This window comes from Ornithorhynchus anatinus, chromosome 1, assembly GCF_004115215.2.
Source record: "Ornithorhynchus anatinus isolate Pmale09 chromosome 1, mOrnAna1.pri.v4, whole genome shotgun sequence".
In the NCBI taxonomy this organism is placed as follows: Eukaryota; Metazoa; Chordata; class Mammalia; order Monotremata; family Ornithorhynchidae; genus Ornithorhynchus; species Ornithorhynchus anatinus.
Genome location: NC_041728.1, coordinates 119,416,183 through 119,443,001, shown reverse-complemented (window position 1 = coordinate 119,443,001; position 26,819 = coordinate 119,416,183). Strand labels below are relative to the sequence as shown.

General features: G+C 42.2%; 1 protein-coding gene and 1 non-coding gene across 2 annotated transcripts in view; one reads left to right on the top strand and one right to left on the bottom strand.

Annotated features, from left to right (window-relative positions):
• The window catches only part of LOC100074858 (vesicle-associated membrane protein 2), a 222,066-nt gene that overhangs the window by 37,134 nt on the left and 158,113 nt on the right, over positions 1–26,819 (bottom strand). The gene's annotated exons all lie outside the window — the stretch shown is intronic.
• On the top strand, positions 7,522–7,659 carry LOC114816082. Its single transcript, XR_003763860.1, has one exon. It is a non-coding gene; the product is annotated as a small nucleolar RNA SNORA7 (small nucleolar RNA).

Sequence of the window (26,819 nt, the reverse complement as noted above, 5' to 3'; positions counted from 1 at the left end):
TGCTCAATAAATACCATTAATTGATTAATTGGTAGTAGGTTAGGCCCTTAGAAAGGTGCACACCCTCTTTGGGGCCACTAGGGGAATGCTTAGTCCGCTACTGAGGATCTTTTTTTTTTTATGGTATCTGTTAAGTGCTTACTATGTGCTAGGCACTGTACTAAGCTCTGGAGTAGATACAAGCTAATCAGATTGGTTCCAAACCACGTACCACAAGGGCTCACAGCCTTAGTCCCCATTTGATAGGTAAGGAAACTGAGACACAGATAAGTTAAATGACTTGCCCAAGATCTCTGTGGCTTAGGGGAAAGACCATGGGTTTGGAAGTCAGAGGTCATAGGTTGTAATCCCGGCTCCACCACTTGTCAACTGTGTGACTTTGGTCAAGTCATTTAATTTCTCTGTGCCTCAGTTAACTCATCTGTAGAATGGGGATTAGGACTGTGAGCCCCATATGGAACAACCGGATAACTTTGTATCTCCCCCAGTGGTTAGAACAGTGCTTGACACATAGTAAACGCTTAACAAATACCATCATCATCATTATTATTATTTTAACAGGCTAGTGGCAGATCCAGATTAGAACCCCAGTCCTCTGATTCCCAGACCCATGTTCTATTCACTAGGCCATCCTACTTCTCAATTTTGAGTGTCCTAAATAGTTCCCCAGGATTTAGTGATTGCAAGTCTTAATTCTAGTTCTCTCAGTCACTTGCTGCAGATTCATGTATACATTTCTGAGCTGGCACTTCAGATTTCTAATGTATAATGAGAGGTCAAAATGACAAGGTTTTCTTTCTGTTCTGGATCCCCTACACAACCAATCAATCAGTTTACTAAATACTCAGGAGAGTACAAGAGAGCTAATAGACAATTCCTACCCTCAAGAATCTTGGGTTTTATAATCTTGTGAAAGTCTTTTCACTTTGCATTCATTTCCTCACACCAACAATCACTCAGTCAATTAATGGTATTAAGAAGCAGCATTGCCTAATAGATAGAGTATGGGCCTGGGTTCTAATCCCTGCTCCACTCGTTGTTTATTGTGTGAGTTTGGGTAAGTCACTTAAATTTTCTGGGCCTGGATTACCTCATCTTTAAAAGGGGATTGAGACTGTGAACCCCTGTAGACTGTGTCCAATCTGAATAGCTTGTATCTATTCCAGCACTTTAGTACAGTTCCTGTCACATAGTAAGAGCTTAACAAATACCATAAAAAATGGTACTTCTTTATCACTTACTGTGTGTGCAGAGCACTGTACTAAGTACTTGGGAAAGTACAATATAATAGAATTGATAAGCACAATCCCTGCCCATAAGGAATTTACAGTCTACAGAGGGAGACAGAAATTAAAATCGACTAGGGATAGGGAGAAATAGTAGAGCATAAGAATATTTATATGAGTGCTGTGGTGCTGGCATGAGTATCAAAGTGCATGAAGGGTATACAGCCACATTCCCAATCAAAGCAGAGGGAAGGGTGGGTAGAGGAAAAGAGGGCTTAGTCAGGGAAAGTCTCTTTGAGGTGATGTGATTGAAGATGGGGAGAGTTGTGGAGTGTCTGATAAGAAGGAAGAGGGCATTCCAAGCTCCAGGGAGGACGTAGGCTAGGGTTCAGTGACAGGATAGATGAGATCGAGGTACAGTTAGTACGATGATGCAGGAGGAACTCATCTCCATCCACTCACTTGGAGAACTCATTTGCTCCCACAGCTTCAACTACCATTTCTATGTGGAAGATTCCCAAATCTACCTCTCCTGCCTGACCTCAGTCCTTCTCTGCAGTCCTTCTCTGTCCTTCTCTACAGGTATTTCCTCCTGCCTTCAGGACATCTTTACTTGGCTACCCTGCTAAAACCTCAAACTGTATACACCCGAAACACGTCTGAAATCTTTACAAAGCACTAGCAGTGGAGACTAAGCCACCAGGTGAGCGAGCTGCCAGCCAACAGCATGCAGGTGATAAAAGTACAAGGTGATAAAAGTACAGTGCTTCACTGAAGCCTTAAAGAGAGTGGACAGTCCTCTTCCCAGTAGGGATGGGGTGTAAACTTAGTTACCCTTTCCTGAGGCAGCGTTCCTTTGACTAATGCAGTGATGTCAGCTTTGGAACAGCCATCATCAACATTCAAATAAGAATTTCTGAAGCATGTCTGCCAAAATTAACTGAGCATCTTTGATTCTGGCACTACGGATGGTGGCTCGCAATATCTCTGCAGCCTGCACCAGAGGGTGCAGTTTGGGTGATAGCAGGAAATCAGAGAAGTTAGGTAGGAGGAAGACTACTGATTGAGGTGTCTTAAAGCCAATGGTAAGGAGTTTCTGTTTGATGCGTAGGTGGACGGACAAACTTGGAGGTTTTTGAGGAGTGGGAGATATGGACTAAACAGTCTTTTGGAAAAATAATCTGGACAGCAGAGGGAAGTATGGATTGGAGAGGGAAGAGACAGGATGCAGGGAGGCCAATGAGGAGGCTGATGCAGTAGTCTAGGTGGGACATGATGACAGCTTGGGTCATCATGGTAGCAGTTAGAGAAGCAGCGTGGCTCAGTGGAAAAAGCATGGGCTTTGGAGTCAGAGGTCATGGGTTCAAATCCCAGCTCGGCCACTTGTCAGCTGTGTGACTTTGGGCAAGTCACTTAACTTCTCTGTGCCTCAGTTCCCTCATCTGTAAAATGGGGATTAAGACTGTGAGCCCCACGTGGGACAACCTGATTCCCCCTGTGTCTACCCCAGCGCTTAGAACAGTGCTTGGCACATAGTAAGCGCTTAACAAATACCAACATTATTATTATTAGTTAGGATGGAGAGGAAAGGGCAGATTCTAGAGATGTTGTAAAGATAGAGCCCATAAGGGTTTTGTTACAGATTGAATGTGTGGGTTCTATGACAGAGATGAATTGAGGATAATGCCAAAGTTATGGTCTTATGAGACACAGAGGATGGTGGAGCTGTCTACTGTGGTGGGAAGGTCTGTGGGAGGACATGGTTTGGGTGGGAAGATATCTTACCCTATTTGGGGCTTGGTGAAAACTTACAAAGCAAAGGATTACAAAGTGGATAGAATAATATTAATGATGTGCATAGATCTACAATTCTATTTATATTGATGCTATTGATGTCTGTCTACTTGTTTTGTTTTGTTGTCTGTCTCCCCACTTCTAGACTGTGAGCCCGTTGTTGGGTAGGGATTGTCTCTATTTGTTGCCAAATTATACTTTCCAAGTACAATTAGTACAGTGCCCTGCACACAGTAAGCACTCAATAAATAGAGTTGAATGAATGAATACAAAGTGGATCCTTCCTTAAAGGTAAAATTTGCAATTTTGCATTCCATCCACATGGTCTTTCTGTAGTACTCACTTCTTCCGACGGTATTTTCTTTCAGAGCACATATGGACCCTGAACAACACTTAAAGGCTGCAGAGATTCTGGGAGCCGACATCCTCACTGCCAGATCCAAAGATGCCAGGCTCATTTTGGCAGACCCACTCCAGAAATTATTATTTCATCTGAATGTTGACGATGGCTTAGCTGTCATTGACTATTCCAAAGCTGATATCCCTGTGTTAGTCAGTGGAACCCTGCTTCAGGAAAGAGTAACTAAGCTTGCACCCCATCCCCAGTCAAAAGAAGAACCGTCCGTTCTCTTTGAGGCTTCAGTGAAGCTCTATTAATTTGAACAGAAAGAACTGGAAGATCTCCTCAAGGCACCTTATACTTTTATCACCTGCATGCTGCTTGCCAGTGGCTCACTCAGCTGGTGACTTAGTCTCCACTTACAGTGCTTTGTAAAGATTTCAGACATGTTTCGGATGTATTAGAGAAGCAGCGTGGCTCAGTGGAAAGAGCCCGGGCTTGGGAGTCAGAGGTCATGGGTTCGAATCCCGGATCTGCCACATGTCAGCTGTGTGACTGTGGGAAAGTCACTTAACTTCTCTGTGCCTCAGTTACCTCATCTGTAAAATGGGAATTAAGTGTGAGCTTCACGTGGGACAACCTGATTACCCTGTATCTACCCCAGTGCTTAGAACAATGTTCTGCACATAGTAAGCGCTTAACAAATACCAACATTATTATTATTATTAAGTTTGAGGTAATAATTATAATAATTGGGTTATTTGTTAAGAGCTTACTATATGCCAAGCACTGTTCTAAGCACTGGGATGATTACAAGCAAATCAGGTTGGACATAATCCCTGTCCCATATGGGGCTCACAGTTTCAATCCCCACCTTACAGATGAGGTAAATAAGGCACAGAGAAGCTAAGTGACTTGCCCAAGGTCACACAGCAGACAAGTGGCAGAGCTGAGATAGAACCCATTACCTTCTGATTCCTGGATCCATGCTCTATTCACTATGCCATGCTATAGGATATCCATGTAGAGATGTCCTGAAGGCAGGAGGAAATGCAAGATTGAAGAGGACCATAAGTTAAGAGGTAGATGTGGGAATCATCCACATAGAAATGGTAGTTGAAGCCATGGAAGCAAATGAGTTCTCCAAGGGAGTGGGTGGAGATGAGTTTCCAGTTTAAAGTGGATGACTCCCCATAACTATCTTGCAACCCCAACTTCTCCCCGATTTTCTTCCAAGTGCTTAGTACTGTGCTCTGTGCTTAGTAAGAGCTCATATGTAAGACTGGTTGATTGATTGGTTGATTGGTCTGAAATCTCACATTTCCTCTTTCATGCAGCACCATACCCTGTGGATGTCCCACTGACAGTTAAAGCTCAATATGTCAAAACGAAACTCACCTTCACTCCAAATCTTCTCACTCACATAACCTTCCAGTCACAGCTGACAATACCATTTATTCATTCATTCAATCATATTTATTGAACATTTACTGTGTGCAAAGCACTGCGCTAAGTGCTTCGGGGAGTACAATATGCCAATAAATACTACCCTTCCTATTTCCTAAAGCCCTTAACTTTAGAATTACCCTGAATCCTTGGTCTCTTTCAACTCTCAAATCCAGTCTGTCACTAAATCCTATTAACATTTTTTCAATCAATAGCATTTATTGTTTACTGGGAGCAGAGCAGTGAACTAAGCACTTGGGAGACTGCAATGTACCAGAGTTAGTAGACAAATTCCCTGCCCACAAAGAGCTTACAATCTATATTTCCCAGGTCTGCCCTTTCAGTTCTATCCAAATGGCCACCGTCCAGCTCCATTGGCTTCATATCCCTGCCTCCAGTCCTTCCTCTGTCCATTATATACTTTACTCTGTGCCTCAAATCATCTTTCTACATATGTCTTTCCAGTTTTCTGAAACCACTAAGAGTTACCCATTTATCACCACATGAAGAAGAGTGATCATTCACTTTAAAGCACTCCATCAAGCCTCTCCCACTGACCTATCCTCTCTCTTTTCTTACCACACTCCATCTTTATCCTCCCAAAATCACCTCCTCACACTTCTGCTTCCACTTCTTGGCTCAGATTCATCCTCCTGCCCGGAACGCCTTCCTTCTTCAAATCCATGAGACCATAGATTTCTTCATCTTCAAAACACTTTGGAAATCCCACCTCCACCAGGAAGCTTTCCTTGATTAATTTTCTCTGCCCAGGTTACATCCTCCTTACTATCAACTCAGCATATTTGTCTCATTTAGTACATACACACTTACTATCATCTCATTGCATTTTTCTAGCTATCATTTCATATTCTGTATTTTTTGTGCATTTCTTTCTCCTATTTGTAAATTATTTTGTGACAGATTTCCCCCACTAGAGTTCATGCTCCTTGAAAATAGGGATCATGTCTCTTCTTCTTCTAAGTGTTTAGTACAGCACTTTCCACATAGTAAGTTTTCAAAAAATACTATTAATTGATTGATTGAAAAGTGCCTAAATGTTTGGGTGAGAAAGATTTACTTAGGTACATACGTTCCTAAACAGATGTCTTTGTTGTGGAATCTCTCAACTTTGCATGGGACCAGGTAGTAAACAACTGTTCTGTCAACATAAGATTTCACGTTATTGGGACACAATAAAAATGCTCCAGTAGTAAGGACATGCAAAGAGAGGTATTATGCAGAGAATAATGCTACCCCAGACTAATTCACTAGTTAAACTGAAAGGCCTGATTTTGTTCAAATGCAACCAATCGAGCTATCATATTTATTATGTGCACCTACTGTGTGCAGAGCACTGTACCAAGTGCTTGAGAGAGTACAATATAAGAGTTGGTAGACATGTTCCCTGCCTACATGCAGCTGGGTTACAGAAAGACTCTCAGTGGCAGGAGCTATTATTTCAGTCAGTCGTAGGAGGGTGTAATTTGTGAGATAATGTTTATTGTGGATAAATATGTGAGCCAGCAAAATGCAATCACAGGAGACTAAATACTAAAAGAAAGCGGGGTCATTCTACCGGAAGACTAGGTTTCAGTGAACGAACAAGAGGCATAATGAGAGGCCTGCCTGGATAGTCCCACTGGAATAATTACAGTACTTGTTATGAGCCAAGCATTAGTACGGAGCCCTGGGGTAGACACAAGTTAATGAGACTGGTTAAAATCTCACTAACCTGTAAGCTCATTGTGGTCAGGGAATGTGTCTGATTACTCTGCTGTATTACACTCTCCCAAGAGCTTAGTACAGTGCTCTGTAGATGGTAAGTGCTCAATAAATGCCATTGATTGAATTATTTTTGATGATATATGTTTAGTACTATATCATGTGCCAGGCACTGTGCTAAGCTCTGGGGTAGATACAAGTTTATCAGGTTGGACACAGTCCATGTCCCACATGGGGCTCACAGTCTTATTCTCCATTTTACAGATGAGATAACTAAGGGACAGAAAGAAGCTAAGTGACTTGCTGAAGGTCATACAGCAGACAGGTGGCAGAGCTGGCATAAAAACCCAGTCTCTGACTTCCAGGTCCATGCTGTTTCCATTAGGCCATACTGCTCCTCATAATTGACTGATTCCATTTGGGGTTTACAGCCTAAGTAGGAAGGAGTAGGGTTTAATCGCCACTTTTCAGGTAAGGAATCTAAAACAAAGATTAGTTAAGTGACTTTCCCATGTTCACAGAGTAAACAAGTGGCAGAGCCAGGTTTGGAACCTAGGCCTTATGACTTTCAGGCCATATTCTTTCTGCTAGGCCATAATAATAATGTTTGTTAAGCATTTACTATGTGCCAAGTACTGTATTAAGTGCTGGGGTAGATTTAAGATAATCAGGTTGGACACAGTCCCTCTCCCTTCTGGGGGTCACAGTAGCAGTAAGAAGAAGAAGGATTTAATCATAATTGTTCAGGTGAGAAAACTGAGGCACAGAGAAGTTTAGTGACTTGTCCAAGGTCACAGAGCAGACAAGTGATAGATTGATTAGAACCTAGGTTTCTGGACTCCTAAATCTACTATGTCTACACCGATCTCTCTCCTCTGCAATGTTGCATTTCCTTCTGACCCAGGACATCTCTACAAAGATATCCTGGGAGCACCTCAAGCTCATTAATTATATCCAAAGAGGAATCATTCTGAGTGCCCTAAGTAATTCTGTCCCTTCTCAGGAGCACACCTGGAGAGTTTCCAATACTCTACCAGTCTCGACTAGGGGAGGGAGAGTCAAACAGAGGCATACCCATTTCATTCCTAGCTTGGGCAGTGGCTAGCTAGTGGAAGGCAATCTGCTACAAGTCAAAACTCACCTGAGCAGGGCAGCAGTGGTATGGGAGAGAGTCGAGGGCAGAGACTCAAGTTTATTGTGTGGAAGAAGGCAATGGTAAAACACTTCCGTATTTTTACCAAGAAAACTATGGATCCACTAACAGAACAATTGCAGATGGAGGTGGGACATGGTGGGAGAGATATGTCCATGAAGTTGCTATGGGTCAGAAAAGACTCAACGCATAAGACAAGACAAATAGATTTGTAGGTTTAGTGGTTGAGGCCCTTAATCTCCCTCCACATTTCCAAGATCTACCCCTTTTCTCCCCATACAGTCAGCTTCCATGCTGGTCCAAGTTCTTATATCCCAGCTTTATTGCTGCCTTGACCTCCTTGCAGACCTCCTTGCCACCTTTCTCTTCCGTCTCCAGTTCATACTTTACTCTGCTCCTTGAAATATTTTTCTAAAACCATGTTTTGCATATGAGTCCTCTGTCCTCATAAATCTCATTAAGTAGTACCTTCTGTTCACTAGCTTTAAAGCAGTCTATAAACTCTTTCTTTTTTATTTATCCACTTTTCTCCCACTACATTCCAGCTTACCCTCTTTATTTCTCTCAAGGTAACCTACTCACTGTGCCTTTTCTCATCTCTTTCAAAGCCAAACTTCTGCTCACCACCTTTCCCCTGCCTGGAATGTCCTCCCACTTCAGATACAACAGACCACCCATCTCCCCATCTTCAAAGTCCTTCTATAACCACATCTTCTCCAGGAGGGCCTTCTCCATTAATTTTGAATCTCTCTTTTATATCTCTTAAAACTGCCACTTCAGGACTCATTTACCATGAGGCCCTTAACTTTTCACAACCTCTCATAGTATTCTTGGACACAGCTTACATTTCCTATCATTTAAGCACTGACACACTCCATATCAACTTGTCCTTTCTATCTGTAGTTCATTTGCAGATCTGTCCCACTGGACTGTAAGATCTCTGAAGACTTAAACAGTGAGTCACTACTGAGACGGAGACTGTGTCGGAGCTGATGGGCTTGTGTCTACCCCACCACTTAGAACAGTGCTTGACACATAGCAAATGCCTAACAAATACTATGATTATAAGTGGGAATATGGTCTATTAAATTTACTGTAGTCTCTGATGTCCTTAGTTCAGTACTCTGCACTCAATAAGTGCTTAATAACTAAACCAGCTGTGGGCAGGGATTGTCTCTCTTTATTGCTGATTTGTACTTTCCAAGTGCTTAGTTCAATGCTCTGCACACAGTAAGCGCTCAATAAATATGACTGAATGAGTGAATTAATGAATGAATAATAATAATAATAATGTTGGTATTTGTTAAGCACTTACTATGTGCAGAGCACTGTTCTAAGTGCTGGGGTAAACACAGGGGAATCAGGTTGTCCCATGTGGGGCTCACAGTCTTAATCCTCATTTTACAGATGAGGGAACTGAGGCACAGAGAAGTTAAGTGACTTGCCCACAGTCACACAGCTGACAAGTGGCAGAGCTGGGATTCAAACTCATGAGCCCTGACTCCAAAGCCCATGCTCTTTCCACTGCGCCACGCTGCTTCTCACTACCTCCAAAACACTTATGTATCTACCTTATATATACTAGTATTTACACCTCTCTGTAGTAAGTGTCAATTCCCCTCATTAGATATAGATCCTGGAATGCCCTCCCTCTTGGTACCCAACAGACAATTACTTTTCCCTCCTTCAAAGCCTTACTGAAAGCACTTCTACTTCATGAGGCCCTCCCCGACTAAGTCCTAATTTCCTCTTCTCCCACTCCCTTCTGTGTCACTCTTGCACTTGTATTTGCACCCTAATTAACCACTCCTTCAGTCCCACAGCACTGATGTACATATCTGTAATTTATTTATTTATTTATTTATATTAATATCTGTATCATCTAGACTGTAAGCTCACTGTGGGCAGGGAACGTTTCTTCCAACTCTGTTATAATGTACTCTCCCAGGTGCTTATAACAGTGTTCTGCACACAGCCAGTGCTCAATAGATATTATTGATTAATCAATTGATACATTCTAAACTCATTTCCCAACCCAGAGCAGACAGATCACAAGGATACCAACATTCAAACCCCTTCTAAAATCCCACCTCCTCCTCCAACAAATGCTCCCCAATTAATTTTCCAGCACCCATCAATCATATCATATCTCCCAACCTCCTGTCTCTCCCCACTTCAGTCTATACTTCACTCTGCTGCCTGGATTACCTTTCTTCAGAAACGCTCTGGGCATGTCACCCCTCTCTTTAAAAATCTCCAGTGGTTGCCTATCAACCTTTCAAGCAAAAATTCCTCATTGTTGGCTTCAATTGTTGGCATCACCTTACCCCCTCCTAAATCACCTCCCTTCTCTCCTTTTACAGCCCCAGTCCGCACACTCCATTGCTCTGGTGCTAACTTCCTCACTGTGCCTCATTCTCTTCTGTCCTGTTGTCAACCTCTGGACCACATTCTCCCTCTGGCCTGGAATGCCCTCCCTCTTCACATCCGCTGAACTAGCACACTTCCCCCATCAAAGCCCTACTGAAAGCTCACCTCCTCCTGGAAGCCTTCTCAGTCTGAGCCCCCTTTTTCCTCTGATTCTTCTCCCCTCCCTATCCCCCGACTCCCTCCCTCTGTTCTACCCCCCACCCCACAGTACTCGTGTTTATATGTACATATTTAATATTTTATTTTATTAATGATGTGCATATATCTATAATTCCATTTATTTATATTGATCCTATTGATGCCTGTCTAGTTGTTTTGTTTTGTTGTCTGTCTCCCCACTCCTAGACTGTGAGGCCATTTTTGGGTAGCGATTCTCTCTATGTGTTGCCAAATTGTACTTTACAAGCATTTAGTAGAATGCTCTGCACACAGTAAACACTCAATAAATATAATTGAATGAATGAATGAATGAATGAATGAATGAATATCATACCGTGTTACTACTAACTCTACTGTGCTCTTCTAAGCACATAGTAAGAGTACTTTTTTTTTTAAGGGTACTTGTTAAAGAATTTATTATGTGCTAAGTACTAAGTGTTGGAATAGATACAAGATGTACAGGTCAGACACATTGGGCTCTGAGCACAGACAAGGTATTCAATACATGCAGTTGATTGATTGATCAACTGATATGTAAATGTTTATTTATTATTCTGAATCATCTGGGTATTTCTGGCCTGGAAACCCATCCAAGCTTGAAACCCTGAACCTGAGCTAGCTCTTTCGATCACTTCTTCCTCAGCTCAGGTCAGGTTGAACTTTCTCTTCGGCAACAGTTTCATCTGTGGAACAATCAATTAATCAATCAATCATGATTATTGAATGTTTACTTTGTTCAGAGCACTATACTAAGCACTTGGAAGAATACAATATAAGAGAGTTGGTAGAAACATTCCCTGCCCAAGAGGAGCTTACAATCTACAGGAGGAAGCTACTTGGACAGACAAAGAAGTAGCATGGCCTAGTAGAAAGGGATGTATTGTACTCTCTGCTCTGCACACAGTAATCACTCAATAAATACAAATGAATTAATTAATTGAATAAATGAATGAATGAATGAATGAAAGATCACAGGTCTGAGAGTCAGAGAGCCTAGGTTCTAATTCCAGCTCCACCACTTGTCTGCTGTGAAACCTGTGGGGATAAGAACATAAGCCCTATGTGGGGCATGGACTGTGTCCAACCTGATTATCCTTTATCTAACCCAGAGCTTTGTACATTGCAGCATATAGTAAGTGCTTAAAAAACAAATCCCATTAAAAAACAACAAAAAACAAAGTTGCTAAGGGGCCACCTTAGCTCCAGATAATATATATAGAACCATGAAAAGCTTACTTGATCCCAGTTCCTTAGCTCACCTCTCTCACAAAGAAATGACCAGAGAGTGAGGGGAAAAAGCATTCCTTCCCTCTTAGACTTTAGATGCTTGGTACCATTGTTTGCTCAAATTGCTCTTCTGTGCGCTGTTCCGAGCTTTGTTGAACAATGAATTGAGTATGTTTTGTTGGGTTTTATTAATCAATAATTGCTGGAAAGTATACAGAAAAGCAGGGATGTGAATGACCACAGAAAACATCTTTTAGGAGCTTTGAGAGAGGACAATGTTTGATTTTTCAGGGCTGTATTGAGTAGAAACAATTATCTTCTCACAGGATTTGTCTGTTCTGCCTTACACTGGCAAAACTAGGTGACCTAAAAGAGAGACCACTGGACTGTAAATTGGAAAATTTGATTCTTTTTCCAGCTCTGTTACTTATTTTCCTTGGGCAAAAAAAAACAACAAACAATCCTTGCCCTATCCCAGAATTCCCTTATATAACCCACTTGTTGCTTAAGAACCTATTTTATTGATGACCTATCCTCCCTATCCTCCAGTAAGCACCTTATGGTCTACAATCATGCCAATTTCCTTTCCAAACATCTTACTATGCCCATACCTATGAAGGCAAAATGAATCAATGAGTTAAGACAATTTTCCAGAGGATTCAGGCCAAAATATGCCTAATTGTTCTTGAGAAAAAAAGAAGTTAGCCTGGGGCCAGAGTTTTTTGTTGAAACAGTGTGAATTGTCCAAATAATTGCTCAACTTTGACGATGAAGATGAAAACTACAATCAAGTCAATATTGCTTAGTGAAATGGAATGTTAATAATTATCCAGTGAACTGTCTTCATGTAAACAGTCAATCAGGATCATTCAGATCCCAGGGGCGATTTTACAGCTTGCCTCATCCATTTGGGTTTTGTGCCTTCAGGTCCGGTCCTGGAAAAATGATAGCTTTTTCCAAGCTTCTATTTAGTGCCCTGGTCTGGTTCGTGGCTCAGTACATTTCCCTTCTCTCCCTGCTGATGTTGGAAGCACGTTGCTGCCTGGCTCTGGGGAGGAATGATCAGAGAGTGTAGAGAATTGATTGAGGCCATCATTCACATTGACATTACATCAGCTGGGCAGTACAGATCTTCAGTAGCCAATCAATCAATCAATCCATAAAATTTATTGAGTGCTTAATATGTGTGGAAAACTGTACTGAGTGCTTGGGAGAGTGTAACCTAAGATCTTACAGTCTAGAACCTGAACACCACAGATAAACAAATGATCAGGATGACAATACATTGCTTTTAATTAAAGCTAGTGAATTTTTCCGCATCCTTTTGTTCCCAGTGATTTACAACTTTTGAGCCATTTATTATCCTCTACTTCTCAAGAATTTTAAGTGTCTTGTCTAGGAGAAGTTTACGAATAAAAGTATGAATACCACTGTTGTTATTCTTATCTTTGAAACTGTAACTTCGGAAGACTTCAGAGTCTACAACCCTGTGACTGATTTTGCCTGCCATTTCTGCAAATGTCATTAGAATGCTAGAGCTGGGATGACGTCTAGTGGAATTCCACTGAGTCTGCTCTGGCCAGGTAAAAGTGAAGTGGAAAATTCAAGTTGCTGCCCAGATCACTCCTGCTGAGGCCAAAAAAGTCTTGTTCTTCCAAATAAATTATCCGTAATAGAACCTCAAATCTCTACGAACTTGAACTTAGGGAAGCAGCATTATCTAGTGGAAAGAGCATGGACCTGGGAGTCAGGTGTTAGGTTTCTAATTCTGTCCTGCTGTGTGACAAGGGATAAGTCACTTAACTTCTCTAGGCTTCAGTTTCCTTACCTGTAAAAAGGGGATTAAATGAATACCTGTTTTCCCTCGTCAGACTGTGACAAGGGACAGGAAACTGTCCCCTTTTAGACTGTGAGCCCATTTTTGGGCAGGGATTGTCTCTATCTTTTGCCAAATTGTACATTCCAAGCGCTTAGTACAGTGCTCTGAACATAGTAACCACTCAATAAATACAATTCAGTGAACGAATGAACTGTGTCAGAACTGCTTATCTTGTATCTACCCCAACACTTAGCATAGTGCTTGGGACACAGTAAGTGCTCAAGAAATACCCCAACTATAATTATTATTATGAGCCCAACAAGTGTCAGGAATGAGAAATGCCCAGGCAAAAGGAGTTGATCTGAATCTCCCCGACCTTTCACAAACTCTTTCTCTCTCTCTCTCTCAAGGACACATACACAAACACACATACACACATACACAAAACATTGTTTCTGAAATCAGAATATCATGCTAAAAGATGTTATCGTGACTCCAAGCCTAGCAGTATGAAGCTGGGTTGTTCCTCAAGGCAGACAACCCAAAGAAAGACAGCCTAGTCTTGGCCACTTCCAGTCTCCTAGCAGTCCCTTCTCCAGAGTGGCAGAGGGAGCACGCAGAACCGGTGCAAGGGCTTTTCTATCTGTAGCAACTTGGGAAGCCTGCAGCAGAACCTAATCCTACAGCCCAACGAAATCCCAGATGTCCTCCCATAGTGCAAACCTGGGGTTTTCCTCTGGATCTACCCTGGGGCTTTGCTCCTGTTCTACTCTGGAGATGATACTGTTCCACTGTCCCACTCTTTACTGGGGCTTTGCTCTGGGTCTACCCTGGGGTTTCACTCTACTTTTACCCTGGGGCTTTGTTCCTGCTCTACCCTGGAGATAAATTCCAGCTCTACCCTGGGTCTTTGCTCCTTCTCTACCCTGGGGCTTCACTTCCACTCTTTTCTGGAACTTCTCTCCTGCTGTACCCTGGGGCTTCACTCCAGCTCTACCTTAGGTCTTTGTGTTGTTGTGGGATGCCCCGGGTAGGAAGAAAGGACAGGGGCTGAAGGAGTTCTCATGATTAAATTTTGAAAACTAGCAGGATTAAGCCCTGGAATCCAGGGGAGGGAGTGGGCACAAACTACCATCGGGGTCCTTCTCCCCTATACTTCCTTCCTCAACCCTCCACCACTCCTTCCAATTCCCAGATCCTCAGTATGATCCTAAAGGAATCCCCCAGAATTGGGAAAGAAAAGAAGTTCTCCTGACCATCGCACCATCCACCACTCCCACATTTGCTTATGAACTCAATTTACTTGGAGAAATCTCACCGCTTAGCCCTGTGTTGGTGTGGAAAGAGCTCTTAATCTCAATTTACTAATCTGTGGAATGGATCTATGGAAAGTATCAATGAAATATTTGACGTCCCTTCCTCTTAGACTAGACTGTGAGACCCATGTAGGGCAGGGACTGTGTCTGACCATATTATCTTGTATCTACCCAGAGTTTAGTATATAATAAGAGTTTAACAAATGCCACAACTATTATTATTTGTTATCCCCATTGCACGATGAGGTAACTGAGGCAAAGAAAAGTTAGTGACTCTTCTAGAAGATGTTTATGAATAAAAGTATGAATACTGTTGTTATTCTTATCAACCAAGTCCCACAGTCGGCAAGTGGTATAGCTGGGATTAGAGCCCAGATCTTCTGACTCCTAGGCCTGTGCTCTTTCCACTTGGCCATGCTGCTTCTTTCCAGAGGAGGACTATTTACTAATTGAGAAGGGTAGTCTCCCTTGGTACTCAGCTTCGAAGAGAGGGTCTTATATTACTTCTCACATTCACTCATATGTAAAGATTTATATAAAGAGTTGTGCAACCCATTTTCCAACTTTTAACTTTTTTTCTCAAGAAATCCCACCCTATGTTTTAAAATGTCTATCGTACTTCGATTTTGAAAAAGCTCTTTCTTCAAAAGGGAGTGAACAGCAGACAGCCATAACTTAACAATCATAAGGGCTATGTTTATGAGTAAGCTGTTTCACCTTAAACCCATGTGTCTCATGAACAACCATCTCTTGTCTGGAGGATAGAAAGTAATTTCAGTAAATGCTTAACTCTTGATTCTATTTATTGCTATTGTTCTTGTCTGTCCGTCTCCTCTGATTAGACTGTAAGCCCATCAAAGGGCAGGGACTGTATCTGTTACCAATTTGTACATTCCAAGTGCTTAGTACAGTGCTCTGCACATAGTAAGCGCTCAATAAATACTACTGAATGAATGAATGAATAAATGCTTATTCTGTTTGCATTCACACAGAGCCTCTTAACATATTCTATCATGTGAAATGCTGCCTGAATCTCTTTGTCTCTTTCCAAAGCAGAGCAGTCCTGAAAGTCACTTGTGTAAAACTTAATGCTCTGCAATTTCAAGCTTAAGCTACAGCCCTTGCCCAGCAGGAGGGGAGAAAGCTCTTACCACGTGAGCAGAATCAAGAGTGGGGATTCTGTGGTAGACGCTCTCCTAAGCCTCCTGCCTAGTTCAGAGCAGAGAGATATTGAACTGCGAGACTGGCACTTGCCTACATCTGCGTATTAAACTGATTTGCTGCTGTATTTTTTAGTAAGTTAAGTCAAAACAAGATAATGAAAGCCTGTTTGCTCTGAAAAACCAATTTACATTGTGGCATTAGAGGTTAAATTGAGTTGGAATCTGTCCTAATCCTACTTGACTGATTAGTCATCTTTGAAATACCTTCAGACCTCGGTTTTGTTGACAGACCACTCACCCGGTTCTCCTCCTACCTCTCCGAATGACCTCCTCAGTCTCATTTTCAGCCTCTTCTATCATCTCTCACCCCTCAACCCTGGGGTTACCACGAAGCTTTGTCCTATGTCCTCACCACTTGTTACATCTGAGACGTCATCCACTCATATTATTATCATTATCATTATCATCATAGCATTTGTAGACCGTTTACTATGTGCCAAGCTGTAGTGTAGATACAAGCTTATCAGTTTGGACACCTGTCCCACCTGGGGCTCAGAGTCTGAGTAGGAGGGAGTAGGATTTAATCCCCATTTTACAGTTGAGGAAACTGAGGCACAGAGAAGTTTCCTCAGTTCCCTCACCTGTAAAATGTGGATTCCTAACCTATTCTCCCTCCCCCTTAGACTGTGAGCATTATGTGGTACAGGAAATATGTCTGACTTGATTCTCCCTCCCCCTTAGACTGTGAGCATTATGTGGTACAGGAACTATGTCTGACTTGATTATCTTCTAGTTACTCCAGTGCTTGATAATAATAATAATAATAATGTTGGTATTTGTTAAGCGCTTACTATGTGCCGAGCACTGTTCTAAGCGCTGGGGTAGATACAGGGTAATCAGGTTGTCCCACGTGAGGCTCACAGTTAATCCCCATTTTACAGATGAGGTAACTGAGGCACAGAGAAGTGAAGTGACTTGCCCACAGTCACACAGCTGACAAGTGTCCGATTAGACACTTGTCTAATCCCACTTGTAATTAGACACTTGTCCCCCAGTTAGACTGTAAACCCGTCAAACGGCAGGGACTGTCTCTATCTGTTGCCAACTTGTTCATTCCAAACGCTTATTACAGTGCTCTGCACATAGTAAGCGCTCAATAAATACTATTGAATGAATGAAAAGTGGCAGAGCTGGGATTCGAACTCATGACATCTGACTCCCAACTCCGTGCTCTTTCCACTGAGCCATGCTGCTTCTCCAACTTGATACAGAGATAGTGCTTAACAAATACCAGTATTATTATTATCCATTATATTAATTACTTAAATGCTATTAGTAACAATGTCAACAATAATACCAAGTATGAATTACTAAATTACTATGAATTACTAAGTTTAGATTCAGGCAACAAGGATTTTGTGAATCATTCTGGAAAAGCTTCTTTGTTGAGATATTTCAGGAGGATTTAAAGATGAAGAAAGTTCAGATCTGGCAGATTTGGGGGCAGACTTTTGTGTGGGGCTGTGTTCCAGGCTGAGGGAAGAGTGTGAGCGTTTGGTCAAAAGTGGAAGATGAGAGAGTTAGAAGGTGCTAATATTGGATCTTCCCCAGTGTTTAGTTGTAGGCAGGGAATGTCACTGTTTATTGTTGTGTTGTACTTTCCCAAGTGCTTAGTACAGTGCTCTGCACACAGTAAGTGCTCAGTCAATGCAACTGACAATGAATGAATGAATACAGTCCTTTTCAAATTATTAAAGAGAGCTAACTCCAATTCTTCTAATTCTGCGGTGTCTTCCTCCAGAACATTTCCAGGACCTGCCCTTTCCTCTCCACTTAACCAATCAGTTACCTCCCTCATCCAAGTTCTTGTCAAGTCATAGTTAGAGAAACCTATCAGAGTCATCACAAGTCTCCCTGCTCCCAGTTTCTCTTCCCTTCAGGTTATATTACCCTATACTGCCCAGATCATCTTCTTGAAGTAGCACACAGCAAACATTTCTCTCCTCAAAAAACTCCATTAAATACACATCTCGCTCTGGTTCAAACAAAAACTCCTCACAACTATCTTACATTTGACTCCCCCAGTAGAGTTTAAGGTTTTTGTGGGTAGAGAAACAGTGTTGCCTAGTGGAAAAAGCCTGGGCCTGGTAGTCAAAGGACCTGACTCTTAAATCTGGCTCCACCACTTTTCAGCTGTGTGATGTTGGGCAAGTCATTTAACTTCTCTGTGCCTCATTTGCTCATCTGCAAATTGGGAATTCAATACCTGTTCTCCCTCCTACTAAGACTGTGAACCCCATGTGGAACCTGGTGATCTTGTTTCTACCCCAGCTCTTAGCACACTACTTCACACACAGTAAGTACTTAGCAAATGCTGTTATTGTTATTATTACTATTCTTAGATAACAGTCTGTTTTTTATTCTGTTTTTCTCAACCACCTAGTACAAAGCTTCCTGTCAATGGGGTGCTTAAAAACACTATTAATTACTATACCCTCCACCAGTTCTCCCCCTCTTACCTATCACCTCTTTCACACATTACTCCTCAGCTTTTGTCCTTTGCTTCCCCCGAGCTCGCCTTGGAACAGTACCTAGACCTCTAAATTGTAAGCTGTTTTGGGAAGGAAACGTATCTGCTAATTCTATTGTATTGTACTCTTCCAAGTGCATATTGCACTTTTTTGCAGATAGTAAGTGCTCAGTAAATACCACTGGTTAATTGATTCAGCTAAATCTGCTAGACCAGGTCCAACTCAAGCAACCAACTAATGGCATTTATTGAATGCTTACTATGTGCAGAACACTGAATTAAGCACTTGGGAGAGTACAATATAACAGAGTTGGTAGACATGATCCCTGGCCACAAGGAGCTTACAGTTTGCAGGAGGAGACTGACATTAAATTTTCAAAGCTCTCCTTAAGCCTCTTTCAGGAAGCCATCCCAGAAAGATCCACACATCCTTTAGCATATATTTTATTCCTATGCACAGAATTTAAATAGACTGTTTCTTTGTGTATTTCTTTGAATCTTCAGTGATTTTTTTGGCTATTTCACCCTGATATAATTTTCCTACTACCTGTTCTATCCTTGCCCTTGTTCCTGCACCCACTGTCTATAAATCATATTTTTTTTCCTACCCCCCTCCCTTTGTAAGCTGCGAGTGGGTGTGGGGAATGTGTTTCGCTTCTGTTATTCTCCCTAAAGCATTCAGAACCATCATCACCATCATCAATGGTTTTTAATGAGTGCTTACTGTGGGTCGAGCATTGCACTAGATGCTTAGGACAATACAATACAAAAGAGATTGTACACACGTTCCCTGCTCCCAGTGAGCTAACTGCTAGAGGAGGAAACAGACATTAGTATAAAATTATAATTTATAATATACTATTTATGGATATGTACAAAAGTGTTGTGAGGCTGAAGGTGGGGCAAATATCAGGTGCCCAGAGGTCACAGATCCAAGTGCACAGACCATACAGAAGGGAAAGGAAGGTGGGGAAAAGAGGGCTTACTTGGGGAAGATGTCTTGGAAATGTGACCTTAATAAGGCTTTGAAGGTGTGGGGAGTGGTGGTCTGACATCTGTGGAGGGGGAGAGAGTTCCAGGCCAGAGGGAGGATTGTGAGAAAGGGTTAAACATGGAATAGTGAACAAACTGACTCTAGAGGAGCAAAGTGATAATAAAGGAATATAATAGATCTGTGAGGCAAAGTAGGAAGGGGCAAAGTAACTGAGTAAGGTGTTCCTGTTTGATGTGGAGGTGGATGGGCAACCAATAGAGGTTTCTGAGGAGCGGGGAAACATCAACTAAACGTTTTGGTAGAAAAATGATCCAGGTAGCAGAGTGAAGAATGGACTGGAGAGAGGAGAGACAGGAGGCAGGGAGGTCAGTGAGGAGGCAGATACAGTAATCAAGGCAGGATAGGGTAAGTGCTTCAATTAATAAGGTAGCCATTTGAATGGAAAGAAAAGTGCAGATTCTAGAGATGTTGTGAAGGCTGAACTGTAAGGATTTGGTGACAGATTGAATGTGTGGGTTGAATGGAAGGGAAGACTCAAGGATAATACCAAGGTTATGGGCTTGTAGACAGGAAGGATGGTGGTGTTGTCAACAGTACAGGAAAGTCAGGGGCAGGACAGGGTTTGGGAGGGAAGATGAGGAGTTCTGTTTCAGACATGTTAACTTTGAGTTTTTGGCACAGCTTCCAAGTAGAGATGTCCTGAAGGCAGGAGGAAATGAGAGGCTGCAGAGGAGAAAGGTCAGAGCTGGAGAGGTAGATTTGGATATCATCCATGTAGAGATGATAATTGAAGCCTTGGAGGGAATGAATTCTACAAGGGACTAGGTTTGGTTGGAAAATAGAAGGGGACCAGAACTGAACCATGAGGAACCCCCACAATTAGAAGTTGAGCCAGAGTTAGAAGTTGAGAAGCAGAGAAGGAGCCTGTAAAAGAGACTGAGAAGGAGCAGCTAAAGAGATTGGAGGAGAATCAGTAGAGGACAGTGTTCATGAAGTCAAAGTGGATAATGTTTCCAGGAAAAGGGGGCAATCCAAATTGTCTAAGGAAGCTGAAATGCCCATGGAGTAGAGGTCATTGGATTTGGCAAGAAAGAGATCATTGGTGACCTTAAATTGGAACAATTCCATGGAGCGGAGGGGGCTGAAGATTGATTTAAGGGGTTGAGGATAGAGTTGGAGGAGAGGAAGGAGAGGCGGTGAGTATAGGCAGCTTTCTCCAGGAGTTTGGAGAGGAATGTTAAGGGGTTGGGGTGATAACTGGAGTGGGTCTTAAAGTCAAGGGAGGTTTTTTTAATAGGATGGGGTTACATGGGCATCCTTGAAAGCAGTGGGGAAGAAACCACTGGAGAGTGAACAATTGAAGAAGGCAGTCAGAGAGGAAAGAAGAGAGGAAGCAAGTGCTTTGATATGGTGCGAAGGGATGGGGTCTGAGGTGCAGGTAGAGGGAGTAGAATTTGAGAACTGAGAATTTCTACTATTGAGATACCGCTGGGAAAGATGGGAGAGTCAAAGAGCAGCCTGGAGGAGGAAGGAACAGGAAGGAACTGTAGAGAAGCAAATGAGATTTTAGGGAGGTCAGTCCTAATATTTCAATTTTGTCATCAAAGTTCATGACCATGTAATTAGGGGCAAGAGACTGGGGGCAAGGGGAAGGGGTTTGAGGAGGGAGTTAAATGTCCAAAACAGCTATTGCAAACAAAGAACATGGGAGTCAGTAGGAATGAGAAGCACTCTTACCAGGCAGATGAAAGGGCAGAGTTAAAGTCGACAAGCAGTGTGAACTTGTGGATAGAGCCCGGGCCTGGGATTAAGAAGGACCTGAGTTCTAAACCCTGTTCTGTCACTTGTCTGCTATGTGGCCTTGGGCAAGTCACTTAACTTCTCAGTGCCTAATTTACCTCATAAAGAGGCCGGGCTTGGGAGCCAGAGGTCGTGGGTTCTAAGCTCGGCTCTACCACTTCTCAGCTGTGGGACTTTGGACAAGTCACTTAACTTCTCTGTGACTCAGTTACCTCATCTGTAAAATGGAGATTAAGACTGTGAGCCCTATTCCAGCACTTAGTACAGTCCCTGGCACATCATAAGCACTTAACAGATAGCCTAAAAAAAGAGAAACAGTGTTGCCTAGTGGAAAAAGCATGGGCCTGGGAGTCAGATGACCTGGGTTCTAATCCTGGCTGTGCCACTTGCCTGCTGGATGACCCTGGGCAAGTTGCTTAACTTCTTTGAGTCTCAGTTACCTCATCTGTAAAATGGGGATTAAGACTGTGAGTCCCACATGGGACAACCTGATTACCTTGTATCTACTCCAGTGCTTAGAACAGTACTTGGCACCTAGTAAGCGCTTAACAAATGCCATCATCATTATTATTATTAACAGTGTTTGATAAATAGTAAGTGCTTAACAAAAACTGTGATGATGATGATGATGATTGCCAATAATAATAATAGTAATGCAAGTGAGGATGAACTTGAGATGGACATAGTTGGGTGGGTGTCCAGGTTTCCACCAGCAGTTCCTCACAGCTTGTGAGCAAGAGCAGGGGAAAAATACTATGGTGGTAATCCAGGGCTGTGGGTTGGTGTGTGAGATCCATTTAGGAAAAAACTACGGTTTATTTTTATTCATTCATTTGTTCATTCAATCATATTCATTGAGCTCTTAATGTATGCAGAACACTGTACTAAGTGCTTGGGAGAGTACAATATAACCACAAACAGACACATTCCCTGCCCGTAACAAGCTCACAGTTAGTGGTGGCAGGGCTCTAATCTTGATAGGGAAAAAAAAACAGAGTGGAAATTGTAGAAACAGATGAAGAAAAACTCCTTCCCGTAGGCATTAAGGTACTCAATTAATTCTCCCTCTCCTCCCTTATATCACTGATCTCCTTCTATAACCCAACCTGCCCACTGCACTCCTCTAATGCCAACCTATTCTCTTTGGCTCATACTAATTTGAGTTGGCACCAACCTCTTGCCCATGTCCTCCCTCCAGCCTGGAACTCCTATCTCCTTCATATCTTACTGAACCCCACTCACCTCATTTTCAGAGTACTATTAAAATCACACCTCCCCCATGAGGTCTTCCCTGACTAAGCCTAAATTTCCCCTATTTAACTTGCCTTCCGAATCACCTGTGCACTTTGATCTGGACACATTAAGCATATGATTTTCACCCTAGGCCCAGCCCCACAACAGTTTGTACATACCATGTCCCTATCTGTAATTTATTTGAATGTCTCCCTCTTCTCCTTCTCTAGACTGTGAGTTCCTTGTGGACAAGGATCATATCTACCAACTCTATTGTACTCTCCTAAGTGCATAATTCAATGCCCTGCATAGCATAAGTGCTCAGTCAATACTCTTGATTGACTGAACTTTCTGAAACAGATGAAGGTCTACAGATGTGTTCTGGGCAGAGAAGGTGTCTGCTAATTCTGTTGTATTACACTTTCCTAAATGCTCAGTACAGTGTTCTGCACATATTAAGTGCACAATCAATACCACTGATTGATTGATTATTTTAGTTATAGTGTGAGCAGCTTTGGACAACTCCAAAGGCATTCAGACTTCTGTCCAATCAATCAATCAGTGGTATTCACTATTCATTCATGCATTCATTCAATCGAATTTATTGAGCGGTTACTGTGTGCAGAGCACTGAACTAAGAACTCTGGAGAGTACAATTCGGCAACAGATAGAGAAAATCCCTACCCAACAATGGGCTCACAGTTTCACTTATTATGTGCAGAGCACTGTACTAAGTGCTTGGGAGAGTACAATACAACAGAATTAGCATATATGTTCCCTGCCCATAACAAGCCTACAGTCTAGGTGGGGAGACAGACACTAATAAAAATAAATAAGTAATTTATAGTATATGATTTAAAGATACGTACATAAGTGCTGTGAGGGTGGAGGTGGGGTGAATATCAAACGTCCAAAGGTCACCAATCCAGCACAGAAGGGAGAGTGAGTTGGTAACTGGGGAAGACCTCATGCAGCTGTGACCTTAATGCTTTGAAGGAGGGGAGAGTGGTGGTCTGGAATATATGAAGTGAGGATAAGGGAAAGGGGTCAGCAATGAGGTAGATGAGATCAGGGCACAGTGAGTATACTGGTGGGAGAGTAGAGGAGTCTGTGGCCTGGGTTATAGTAGAACAGGGAAGTGAGGTAGGAAGCGGTGAACTAATTAAGTGCTTGCAAGCCAACAATGAGGAGTTTCTGTTTGATGCACAGGTGGATGGGCAACCACTGGAGGTTCTTGAGGAGTGGGGAGATATGGACTGAACATTTTTGTTGAAAAATGATCTGTGCAACACAGTGAGAAGTATGGCCTGGAGTGGGGAGAGACAAGAGGCTGGGAGATCAGTGAGGAGGCAGATGCAGTAGTCAAGGCGGGATAGGATGAGTGCTTGTATTAGCATGGTAGCAGTTTTGATGGAGAAGAAAAGGTGTATTTAGCGATACTTAGAAGATAGAACCTACAGGATCTGGCGACAGATTGATTATGTGGGTGGAATGAAAGAGATGAGTCAAAGATAATGCCAAGGTTATGGGCTTGTGAGATGGGGAGGATAATGGTAATGTTTACAGTGTTGGGAAAGTCAGGGGGAGGACAGGGTTTGGGTGGGAAGATAAGGAGTTCAGTTTTCAACATGTTTACTTTGAGGTGTCGGTAAGACATTGAGGCAAAGATGTCCTGAAGGCAGGAGGAAATCTGAGATTGGAGGGAAGAAGAGATGTCAGGGCTGGAGTTGTAGATTTGGGAATCAACTGTGTGGAGATGGTAGCTGAAAATAAGGGAGTGAATGAGTGTGTAGATGGGGTGTAGATGGAGAACAGAAGAGGACCTAGAACTGAGCCTTGAGGGACCCCCATTGTCAGAGGATGGGAGGCAGAGGAGAAGCCAGCAAAAGAAACTGAGAAAGAGTTGTCAGAGAGTTAGGACAACCAAGAGAGGACAGTGTCAGTGAAGCCAAGGTTGGATAAAGTTTCAAGGAGTAGGGGTGGTCTTCACTGTCAAAGGCATCTGAGAATTCTAGGGGTATTAGATAGAGCAGAGGCCATCACATTTAGCCAGAAGAAGGTCAGTGGTTACCTTAGAGAAGGGCTGTTTCCTGTGGAGTGAAGGGGGCTGAAGCCTAACTGGAGAGAAGAGGGAATTGGAGGGGAGGAAGTGGAGACAGTGGGTGTAAACAATTTTCTCAAGGAGTATGAAGAGAAATGGTTGGAGGAAGATCGGGCGATAACTGGGACGAGCTATGGGATCAAGGGAGGGCTTTTTTCTTTTTAAGATGGAGATACATAAGCATATTTGAAAGCAGTGGGGAAGAAACCTCTGGAAAGTGAACAGTAAATACTGAAAGTGAACGGTAGACTGTAAACTCATTGTGGGCAGGGAATATGTCTGTTTATTGTTATACTATACTCTCCCAAGCACTTATTATTATTATTATTATTACAGTGCTTGGCATGCAGAAAGCGCTCAATAAATACGACTGAATGAACGAATGGACAATTGAAGATGGTGGTCAAGGAGGGAAAAGGAGAGGGGGCGAGTGTTTTAAAGGGTTTGAAACACTAGGGTCAGAAGCACAGGTAGAGGGGTTAGATTTTTAGAAGAGGTTAGAGAATATAGGGAATCCAGGGAGATTTAAAGAGTGGAGGAGGTGGGGGGAATTGGAGAGAAGCAGGGGAAATTTTGAGGAGATTACACCTGATGGTTTCAATTTTGTTGATGACCTATGTGGCCAGTTCATTAGAGGAAGGAACTTGGTCTGGTCAAAGACCTCTTTCTCCTTTCACCCCCAGGGACATTGAGCAAGATGTTGGCAATTCATGCAAGAACTAGCCCCACAGCAAGCAGCCTGAGAAGACCTACTCTCTACTCCCTCCCTATCGCTCCTCCTTCCCTCTGGTCTACCACCCCCCTTCCCCACCCCACAGCACTTGTGTATATATGTAAATATTTATTATTCTATTTATTTTATTAATGATGTGTATATATCTCTAATTCTATGTATTTACATTGATGTTATTGATGCCTGTCCACTGCATTGTTTTGGTTTGTTGTCTGTCTTCCCCCTTCTATATTGTGAGCCCACTGGGTAGGGATTGTTTCTATTTGTTGTCCAATTGTACTTTCCAAGTGCTTAGTACAGTGTCCTGCACACAGTAAGCACTCAATAAATAGGACTGAATGAATGAATGAACTTATCCCACTGATGCTCTATCCAATGTCCCGATGGCACAGGAATTTGCACTGCCTCGTGGCTGACCCTGACTGGGGGTAAGACAGCTTGACGTCATCCATTCAGGGAAATGTAGCCTCCAACTATTACTGATTCATCACAGCCTCATTAGGATACTGGGCACAAAGTTTTCTTTGCCTCTCTATGGACATGCTGATTTTTTTTTTCCTTTCATGGTTGGTTCTCTGTTGAAATGTGAAGTGATACCCTGTAGCTTTAATCATTCTGGCCATTTCAATATGGTATTAATTTATTCTCTCAACTGTTGAATTCATTTCCTAATTTTGTATCCTCATAACATCTGGCTTGCTCTTGGAGACTTTGTGCTGTAATCCATTTTGGCTTCAGGTTTGAATTAGTTTTATCTCTCGCTTAAGCCACAGCTCTGTAATTTCAGTAATTAGTAGAAAATGGAGGTTTTGTATTTTACAGGATTATGGGATTTAGGGAACTTCAGATAAAAGACATGTTCTAGCACTAAGCTGAACACTCCCTTTTCATAATTTCTCCCCAAATCCAATTTTTATAGGGTGTTTCATGTCCAACTTTTCTTTACTGAATAATGACCTAAATAGCTGGCAGCAGTTCAAAATATTCAGATGGTTCTTTTCTGTTACACTGAGCTATTATTTGCCTGATTTAAAATCCAAGTGGCTCTGGGCTTATGAATAGCACTTGGAATGGATACCGGGGGACCCAGTGAACAAGAAACAGTTACTCGGTATATGCAATTAATTATAATATCTGAGACCCACATTTTCAACCTAAATGGGCGTTTCAGTTCCAGGCTATCAAAAGCAGATGGTTATGGCAATCATAAGAACTGATGGGAATAATTAAATAATGGGTTTTTCACTAATTAAATAAAGAGTAATAACTAAAGTATTTGGTTATAAGGAAAATACATCCTCATGCCACAGTCTTTGGTAGCAGAGAGAAAATCATTGTGGGTGGGGAAGAAGCTATATATAAAGTGTTGAATCAAATTAGGTTCTTTACAAAATTTATGATTCTGATTTGAAATCTATGTATTCTCATATAAAAACCAAAAATTACACAATTTTCCCAAGGGCCCATAATTCCTTGAATATGAATCACCCAGCGCTTAGAACAGTGCTCGGTATATAGTAAGCGCTTAACAAATACCAACATTATTATTATTAGATTAGATATATGAATCAGCACAGTTCTATGGGCCCGGGCCCAAGAAAAATCAGGTCAGGCCTTAAAAGAAAGCAGGTCG